The 10,373-nt window shown below is 47.9% G+C and overlaps 1 protein-coding gene across 1 annotated transcript in view; it reads left to right on the top strand.

Annotated features, from left to right (window-relative positions):
* PHLPP1 (PH domain and leucine rich repeat protein phosphatase 1) overlaps nt 1-10,373 on the top strand; it is a gene marked incomplete at its 5' end in the record, with an annotated part of 364,409 nt that overhangs the window by 266,230 nt on the left and 87,806 nt on the right. The window lies entirely within an intron of this gene.

Below are 10,373 nucleotides of genomic sequence, written 5' to 3'. Positions count from 1 at the left end.
CGGCCCTGCGCGCCGGACCAGCTGCCGGACTATTACGATACACCGCTCTGACCGCGCCTGCGCGCTGACCAATAAACCAACGAGAAAGCGCGTCGCAGAGTCTCCGGGCTCGCGTCTAACCAGGGCCTTTACTCCGCCTCCTGCCGTCTCCCTCCCGCCACCCGTCTGTGCGGCTCGTCTGTGGTTTCACTTTTCTTCCGTCCTTGGCTTCGTTGCTCTTTTAAAATAATTACTTTTCTTCTAGTGACGCTTTACCGATATGATTTAAATTAGTTAATTTTTTCCCCTAACGTATCAGATGTGTAAAGACAAAGAACAAAGGGTTTTAATATATTACAGAGAAAACCGTTAAAGGTAATGTAGTATTTTTAATGGCTTTTTGTTTGTTTTGTTTGCTGGGAAGGCAGGGCGCTTGCCGGTGCTGAGTGGTTTAGTAATAGCGGAGTTCTATAATTATGTACTTTGGGGGAAAGGCTATATTTTTTTCTTTTTTGTCTTGAAAATGACAGACATCTGTAGAATATGGAGACTAACTCCTAGGAGTTGCTTTTACTCTGTCAGGTGACTTAAGTCCCTGGGGTTCACTAATTTTCTCTGAGAGAACAGTTGATTGAGAAATTTCTATTGTAAATAGGTCAGTGGTGTATAGTGATGCTTAAAACGTTTTGTAGTCTCGGCCTAAGAACACGTCTCCATCACTGATTTCCTCCCCTTGCCCACCCTTCCTCCAAGCCCACCTTTAGTTCTGACTCCCAGAAGCTGAGTCCTGGACTGTTGTTCTTCCCACGAGGGTGCGCCCAGGTGGGAGACGGGACCCTGGCCCTGGAGCCCCTGACCCTCCCCAGCCCCGTGCCTTGCCCCTGACCCCTCCCGTGTGCCGTTCCTGCGGCCATGGTCAGCATGACTGTAGAGTTCCACGAGATCATTTCCACACCCAGAATTCTGTCCAGGCAGAAGGCACAGGTGCACAGGTCATAACTTTTGTTACAATAAATATAAAATTTGCAAGTACCGGACCCGTCTGTGTGTGTGTCAGTAGCCAGATGGGTTTTGCAAACTGTCACAGCCACCTTGCATTTGGAATGAGTGGATGGAGTGTTGGGGTTCTCAGGTATTTTTGACTCTTTTTTTAAATGGGAAAACACCCAACCTATTAACCTGCGTTGAATGAGGTGGTGACATTACCCTTATGACTAACAGCAGAAGTAGCTGATCGTACAGCCTTTCTGTGGCGTGGTATCATCTTGTGGTGTAGATGTTAAAGGGGGAACAGGTAGAAGGCACGCAGAGCAGGTCCCCAGAAACTTCTACTACCCAAAAAAAGCCAAGTTCCTTTTCAGTTCCCTCAGGGTTCCCTGGACAGTGTGAGCTGGTTAACATATCCTTCACTTGAACGCCGAAAATCAAGAGCCAGGTGGTTAGCTCCCCTCCTCCACTAGCAGGACTGATGTAGGCGCTGCAGGCTGCCCGTGTTGCAGGTTGGCTCAAGTCGGCTCCGACTCACAGTGACTGTGCACAACAGAACAAAACACTCTGGGCCTGCGCCAGCCTCACAGTCCACGCTGTGCGTGAGCCCGTCATACAGCCACTGTCAGTCCGTCTCACTGAGGGTCTGCCCCTAAGTATGATAGCCTCCTCCAGGGGCTGATCCCTTCTGACAGCACCGCCAAAGTAGGTGAGATGAAGTGTGGCCGTTCTTGTTCCTAAGGAGCGTTCCAGCTGCACTTCTTCCTGGACAGATTTCACACTTCTGGCAGTTGTGGTATTTTCAGTATTGTTCACCAACACCACAATTCAAAGGCATCAACTCTTCTTCGGTCTCCTTTATTCATGTCCAGCTTTCACATGCATATGAGGAGATTGAAAATACCATGGCTTGGGTTAGGCGCACCTTCAAAGTAACATCTTTGATCCTTCAAAGAAGTCTTTTGCAGCAGATTTCCCAGTGTGATAAGACATCTGATTTCTTGACTGCTGCTTCCATGGGTGTTGATTGTAGATCCAAGTAAAATGAAATCCCAGACAACTTTAATCTTTTCTCCATTTATTGTAATGTTGCTTATTGGTCCGGTTGTGAGGGGTTTTGTTTTATGTTGAGGTGTAATCCATACTGAAGACTGCAGTCTTTGATCTTCAACAGTAAGTGCTTCAAGTCATCTTCTCTTTCAGCAAGCAAGGTTGTGTCATCAGCATATTGCAGGTTATGATGATTCTTCCTCCAATCCTGATGCCGTGTTCTTCTTATAGTCCAGCCTCTTGGATTATTTGCTCACCATACAGATTGAATAAGTATAGTGAAAAGGTACAACCCTGATGCACACCCTTCCTGATTTTAAACCATGCAGTGTCTCCTTGTTCTATTCCATTGAACAAGAGGCTCTATGTACAGGTTCCTCATGAGCACAATTAAGTGTTCTGGAATTCCCATTCTTCACAATGTTATCCATAATTTGTTATGAACCACATAGTCAAATGGATTTGCATAGTCAGTAAAACATCTTTCTAGTATTCTTTGCTTTCAGCCATGATCCATCTGACATCAGCATTGATATCCCTCATGAGGTTGCCCTTAGGAAATACGATATTCCTAGTTGAATTACCAGACACACTGATGCAAGTGTGGACAACCCACCTTCCCCAACCCCGCATCTTGTGAACCATGCAGTGCAGATGCTGTTGATCTTGCTCTCCCACATGGACCAACTTCCTTGATAGGTCCTGGCTTCCTTCTCATCCATTCATGAGTGGAACCTGGCTAGTTCAGTGACCAGAGTGATGAACATTTCTTAGCTCCTATGGGCTCCGTAGCAGATGGCCCGCCCCTTCACTAGGTGACCAGATCGGTGGACTGCCTTTGTGTTGATAATGCCACAACATATGTGTAAGGCCACTTGTACATTGCGCTCTTTGGAAATGACTAAGGCCTCTGAAGAAGACTGAGCTCATCTCGGTCCAGCAAAGGGCCCCATTACCAAGTGAGTGAGATGGACAGAGCCCCAGCAGACAGTTGGCCACAGACAGCCCAACTCCACTTAGCTGCCCTTGTCTATCTTCACATGCTCTGGCCTGCTCTAGTGGAAGGCTTCTGGTTCACACCCACATGATGCACCGCAGGAGATCCAAGCTGGATCTCGGCTCTTACATCCCCTCTAGGAAGGGGCACCCATGGCCTTGGGTTGGCACAGACCTAGCCCTTCAGGAGGCATCTCTCTTCCACTCCAGCTCAGTTGAGGAGAAGTCAACCTGCTGCCCTGCGTGTGGTAAACTGAGGCAGCAGTCACTCGAGGATCCCATGGTGGGTCCTGTGACAACTGCTTGTGCCAGCAGCAGCCACTGAGGCCAGTAGGTCTCATCCTCGGATGTATCTGACCTTGTGGCTTTGTGGCTGATGAGTAAAGGCTTAGCAGTTCACCAGCTTGGTCAGTGCCCACTCCTGTGTACCTACATCAGTGAGTCAGATTGGACGCATACGACCCAAAAGGTCCTGTGCAGGTGAAGAGCAAGACAGCCTTTGGGAGCAGAGGGTAAATTGGGCACACAGATGGCAAGGAGGAAGCTCCTCTGCCAGAGATGGAGACCTACTTCTGTATCTGCTCTCTGGCTGCAGGGGAGCTTCCTCAAGTGTGTGTTGAGTTTCTTTTAATTTCTGGTCATCAAGGGAGCATCTAATATGTCGTGGTCGAACTGCTTAGAGAACTGTGGAGGGCTGACTATTTGAAGATCCCTGGAGCCGTGGGACTTCCAGGTGGAGTGTTAGGAAGAAGGGCTGTCCTCTCCTGTTGTATTTCCTCCTTCCTGCTGGGAAACTCAGGTCACTGGGAAAGCGGATCTGTAGGGGGCTGTGTTTAGCTCTGACGAGGCTTGTAGCTGGGCTAGTAGACCAGCTCCCAGGTGAAGCCCCTCCAAGCGGTTCTGGTGTTAGATCAACCACGTGCTTCCAAGTGCGCGCCCTCACGCCTCCCACACCCCTGCCATGGCTCACGGAATACTCACTGCCCAAGGCTCACTGGCCTTGACAAGGCCAGCCAGCCTCAAGACCCAACTGGTTCTGACTTGTTTCTCTTGCTTGCTGTTGTCACAGCACCACCTGCTGGCGAGATTGGAGTTCCAGGTGCCTAACTCTTGTGTCTGGCCTCCCTGCGCTCTCAGAAGTAGCAACGTTTACAGTCCCTTTTCTTTTCCTGGCCTCGTGATAGAAAGCACGCCTGAGCACTGAGTGGGCAGAGCACTGTATTAAACCATACTGCCTATCACCCGTGAGGTTTCCACTCTGTGAGGGGGTATGATGATGACAGCTGGCCCCTGTGACAGCCACAGATTCACCACGGGACAGTGACCTGCAGACTGTCAAGGGCCATAACGAGAGTCACGTGCTGGAGCTGGGAGGGGAACTTGGACGTCTTCTCTGGCTTCAGGTCTTTGCTGGCACTGCCCTTCATCTCCAAACATTTAAGTGAACAAAACTTCTTGCTTTTCAAGGCTGATCTCTCAAAAAAAAAAAAAAAAAAAAATCTGTAATATGTTTGGAGAGCTCTGGTAGTATAATGCCTAAGGCATTTGACTGCTGACCAGAAGGCTGGTGGTTCAAACCCGCCAGCCACTCCTCTGAACGAAGGTTGCGCAATCTACTTCCGTAGTGATACCGCCTTGGAAACCCAAGGAGGGGTCACTATGAGTCCAGTCCGACTGGATGGCACATAACAACAACAATATGTTTTGAACCTTATAGGGCGATATCTGAGTCAGTTCACTGCTGGTACTGCCCAGTGGGGAGAGAGGTTCCCACCTGATCACATGAACACTCTTGAGAAGGTATTCTGATTTCAAATATCTGACACGGGTCAGGAGATAGAATTTCTATAGACTGCAGCTCAGGGTGGGGCTGGTATCTGCCTTACTTACCTCCCTAGTGATCCAAGCAGGTAATGTATTTGAAGTCATTTGTAAATTGTTGTTACTAGGGGCTGTTGAGTCAGTTGCAAGCGATCGTATGTGCAACAGAACAAAACACTGCGCACTCCTGTGCCACTGTCACGGTGCTATGTTTGAGCCCGTTGTTGCAGCCACTGTGTCAATCCATCTCATTGGGGTCTTCCTCTTTTCAGTGACCCTCTACCAATCATGATGTCCTGCTCAAGGGGCTTGCCCCTCTTGATAATATGTCTTGCTATGCGCCCTTCTAAGGAGCATTCTGGCTGTACTTCTACCAGGACAGATCATTCATTCTTCTGGGAGTTGATGGTATATTCAGTGTTCTTCACCAACACCGTAACTCGGAGGCCCCAATTCTCCTTTGATCTTCCTTAGTCATTGTCCAGCTCTTGCATTCACATGAGGCAATTAAAATTGCCATGGCTTAGGTCAGGCGCACCTTAGTCCTCAAAGTGACGTCTTTGCTTTTTAGCACTTTAAGAGGCCTTTTGAAGTAGATTTTCCCAATGCAAATGGTTGGCTGCTAACCATAAGATTGGCAGTTCAAATCCATCAGCCATCTCGGGGGAGAAAGATGCGGCATTCTGCTTCCATGAAGAGTACAGCCTTGGAAACCCAATGGGCCGGTTGCATATTTATTGATAGAACCTTCTTTCCATGTCAGTAGTACTGTCATCACGAAGCTCCAGTGGTGCAGTGGGTAAGGCATTTGGCTGCTAACCAGAAAGTCGGCGGTTTAAACCCACCAGCTGCTCTGTGGGAGGAACATGAGGCAATCGACTTTTGTAAAGATTTACAGCCTTGGAAACCCTATGGAGGTCGCAATGAGTCAGAATCAATAGCAGTGGATTGGGTTTGGTTTGGTTTGGTGTTGTCATTGTTATAAATGAAGAACTAAGGGTGGTCAAAGGAACTCTGGTGGGACTGTGATTAAGGCACTGAGCTGCTAACGAAAGGGGCTGTGGTTTGAACACACTAGCCACTCCACAGGAGAAAGATGAAGCAGTCTGCTTCGGTAAACATGTGCAGCCTTGGAAACCCTGAGGGGGTCTCTATGAGTCAGAATCGACGCAGTGGCAGTGGGGTTGGGTTTAATGGAGGTTGGGGAGAAAATAGCTGAGAAGCACAGCAAAAGTACCTTTTTAGGTGAAAACCCTGCAGGAGAAACATCTGTTAGAATTGCTACGGAAGGAAGAGATGAGGTCATGGTAGAGGAAGTAGGCTCCTCTCATCTCTTGCCACTGAGTTTAATTTTCCTTTCCATCCGTCCCTCTAACACATGTGCAGATGAGTCTGTGCAGATTCTATTTTATTCACTGTTGTCATTCATCTCTCGAGAACTAATTCCTATTCTGCATTTGGGGAAGACGGCTTGAGAATGAGGTGGCGGTGGTGATTTCTTTCCCCCTACTCTCTCTCTCTCTCTCCCCAATTTTAATACTAAAATCGCAGTGAAGGACAGACAGGGTTTGGTGCACTCAGTGCCCTGATTCGTAGGTGGAAGTGTGAACACCATCCAGCGGACAAAGCTCTGGACCGCTCACCAGGGTGCAGCGCTCACAGTGAGTTCCCCTCTGAAGTCACCGTGTCTGCGGGGTCCTGGGGGTGCAGACAGTTAACACACTCAGCGGCTAACGGAAGGGCTGGAGGACCAAGTCCGTCCAGTGGGCCCTCAGAAGAAAGTCATGCGAATCTACCTCCAAAAACTCAGTCACTGGAAACCCATAGAGCACAGTTCTGCTCTGACACACATGAGGGCACCATGTCCATCCACTTAACAGTGTTTAGTTAGGTGGCAACGGTGAGCTGCTGCCATGCTCAGCTCTGGGGTCACTCGCCTGGCCTGAGTGGGACGCGCTGGGCTGACCTGGTGAAGTCCTGAAGGCTGAGACAATGAGGACAGGCTGCAGGTTGAAAGGCCCACACAAATGCCAGTCACCGGTGCCTTCTAGAAGGTGAAGGCTGAACACGCAACAGGAGGAAATGGGTAAAGGTGTCCCCAAGCCTGCCTTCTGTTTTCTGAGCTGTGTGGTGAAGTAGAAAGCCATGGAGCCCCCTGGCCTGAATTTAAGCCCCTCTAACAAGAAGTGCTTTTGTTGGGCTCTGGTCCACTCAGTCGGAAACACTGTGTTCTGACCTGTTCAAAGGGGACACAGCAGAACACGTGGAGAATTCCCTTCCATTTGCTTATGACTGGAATTAATTCCATCGTCATTCCCTCTAAAGACATGGAAGTAAGACTGGCTTAAAGCTGGCATTTCAAGTACTTTCTATTCATTACTATTTCTTAGGTCCCATTCCACTTGTATGTCCCCTAACTACCAATCTGTTGGGAAAAAAAAAGTTGAAATAGCAACTGAGATGATTTTCCCAAATGTTACACCGCCAGATGTTGACTTTCTTAAACTTATTCATAGGACATTTGCTTTTCTGAGTCTTTAAGAAAACAGCTAGACAATGAACAGTTGGAGGTTCTGAAACCACTTCCACATAATGGAACTCACCCTGTAAGCCAGCAGTGAATCAAGCATACAAATAAATGTCCTTTGTTTGCTTTGTGATCTATAATTCTTACTAAAAATGAAGCAAACAGTCCTCCCAGAGTATCTCAGAAGGTTAAAAATAGCATATTTAAATGGGTGTCGAGGAGCCCTGTGGCACAGTGGTTAAGTGCTTTGCTGCTAACCAAAAGGTTGAATGTTTGAACCCACAGCCTCTCTGTGGGAGAAAGATGTGGCAGTCTGGTTCCATAACGATTTACAGCCTTGGAAAACCTATGAGACAGTTGTCCTCTGTCCTGTAGGGTCACCATCTGCTTCTGTAAAGATTACAGCCTTGAAAACCCATGAAGCAGTTCTACTCTGTCCTATAGAGTAACAATGAGTCAGAATCAACTCAGCGGCAATGGGCAGGTAAATGGTTGTCACATCCCTGCAATAAGCCACACTTCTTTCTTCCTCCAGAGCAGCAATACACTGGAGTCGCCATCTCTCATAGGTAAACCGTTAGGATTTTTCCAGCAGTTCTTCAGGCCCGCCTTACGGTGTCATCTGTATGTGATTTGCATGTTCATGTAAACTTTTTCCACATTTAAGAGCTCTGGTAGCATAGTGCCTAAAGTACTTGACCGCTAACCAGAAGGCTGGCGGTTCAAACCCACTAGCCACTCCTCGGAAGGAAGATGGGGCAATCTACTTCCGTAGGGATACTGCCTTGAAAACCCAAGGAGAGGTCGCTATGAGTTGAGTCCGAGTCGACGGCACATAACAACAACAACAAGTTTTGTCATTAGATTTCTAGGATTATGATGCTGCATTGTGGCCACACTCCTTCTCTGTCACTGGCATGTGCTCTGAGGGGATGGGATGGTGTGGGTTGGGAACAGAAAGGGTAACGGATGGGAGTGGTTAAGACCAGAGACCAACAGTTTTACATTGAAGGCTGCCTTTCCCCACCTCGTTTGCATCACAGCTGAAATGATCTCAAGAGTTTCTCTGCAGAGTCCACTATGTCGTTTCTGCTGAGTGCTCCTTTTTACCTTAGGGGTGAGTCCCAGAGAGAGTGTCTCCTTCCCCGTTGAGCACTTCCATGAATAAGTTGAGCACCTACTCGGTGCAGAAGCATGGCCTTAAGTACTGGGATGGGTGGAGCAGATGAGAGAAGGTCATGTTTTGAAAGATGACCCTATGCTGGAGAGACACTTAGGATCAACAGAGTGGAGTGAAGGAATTGTGTTAGATTGGGTTCTCTAGAGAAGCAAAACCAGTAAAGCTTATATAGAGAGAGAAAGAGAAATTTATCTTAGGAAAATGGCTCACACACTTATAGAAGCTGGCAAGTCCAAAGTTATTGGATCAAATGTCAAGCTGGAGGCTTTTCCCAACTCACGCAGCTTCAGGGGCTGAGGAGCTCAAGGCTGGCAGGCAGTATACTGGCTGTTGACTCCAACGAATGACGAATTCAAGATCTCCAGGCCGAATGGTGGATTGTTCACTCATGGACAGTTGTAGGCAGCACAACCACAGAAGAGTGTGTCTTCCCAGGATGTCCATAAATATACTACTGGAAGCAGGCCACACCCCTAGGGAAACTCCCTTTCAACAGATTGGCTGCTCAAAATATATACATTTGCTCCCAACATTGGAACAACCCACATCACAATTGCTTAAATCACACAGAATTGTGGTCCAACCAAGTTGACGCACAGCTCGAACTGTGACAGAATGGAGAGTGGAGAGAGGGGGAGGCCTTGTATGGAGTCTGAGGTTACAGATGGGCCACCCCAAAGTTCCAACCTGAATTTGAATCCCAGCCCCCATGGGATGACCATAGAGACCCTTGAGAATGCCTTCCTGTCTAGTGTTGGCTTCAGACTGTTCTGTCTGGTGACTTTCTGAGGGATAATCCTGACCCCCATGTCCAGTGGACAAAGAAGGGAAAAGCCCACAATCCAGCTGCTGCTCTGCTGGTATTGCCGAAGCACGCTTGGTTAGATCAGTATTCCGTGTTGACCTCATTGTGATGATGGACATGTTACTCACAGCTGAGCACTGCAGTGCACAGGTTCTATTTCCTTCTTGTACAGCTTTTTATTTGCCTTGGAAGAAACACTTGTCTTTTTTTGTTCTCTTAGTTTCCTATGGCACTGTCATTAATTTATCCTCCGGTGGCATAGTGCCTAAGGCATTTGGCTGCTAACCAGAAGGCTGGTGGTTCAAACCCACTAGCCACTCTGTGGAAGGAAGACTAGGCAATCTACTTCTGTACAGATACTGTCTTGGAAACCGTGAGTTAGAACTGACTTTACAGCAGTGAGTTTTGTTTTGTTTTGTTTTTTTGAGACTCTCCCCCACAGAACTGTCCGAACACATCAAAACCTCTGCTGTGTCATCTTAGAGACTTCCTTCCTGCAGCCTTCCAACTCCCAGGCCCACCGTGAAGCTGTCATCCTAGCACTTCCTGTCACCATCATCCCTGTAGTTCTCTTTGTCCATCTCTTTCATTGGACCACTTGTCCCTGAAGCTCATATTTTCTTCTGTCTTGGTGTTCTGGTTACCTAGTGCCATTCTAACAGAAATATACCACAAATGGGATGGCTTGATTTATTGTTTTGATTGAAGTTTATTTGATTTCACTTGATTTTAAGTTTATTCTCTTAGAGTTTGGAAGCTTTAAGTCCAAGTTCAAAATGACAGGCTCTAGGGGCTGGATGAAAGAAAGCCCCTCAACCTTGGGATCCATCTCTGCCTCCTACTCCCAGCCTACTGGAGCTAGAGGCGTTTCTTCACTCAGCACTGGCTGCTGAGGCTGAGAAGCCCCAAGGTTCACGAATAAAAAGGCACAGTCCCGATGTTACCAAACCACATGGCAGGCCATTAACTTAAGTCCATTGTAAGTCCCAAGGTCAGCAGAGCATAGCAGGCTGCTGAGCAACGACACG

The sequence above is a fragment of the Orycteropus afer genome, unplaced genomic scaffold (assembly GCF_000298275.1).
Source record: "Orycteropus afer afer isolate SDZICR_OR568_19922 unplaced genomic scaffold, OryAfe1.0 scaffold00029, whole genome shotgun sequence".
NCBI classification, from domain to species: Eukaryota; Metazoa; Chordata; class Mammalia; order Tubulidentata; family Orycteropodidae; genus Orycteropus; species Orycteropus afer.
The sequence above is the reverse complement of the archived record's forward strand: the minus strand, read 5'-3'. Positions and strand labels throughout refer to the sequence as shown.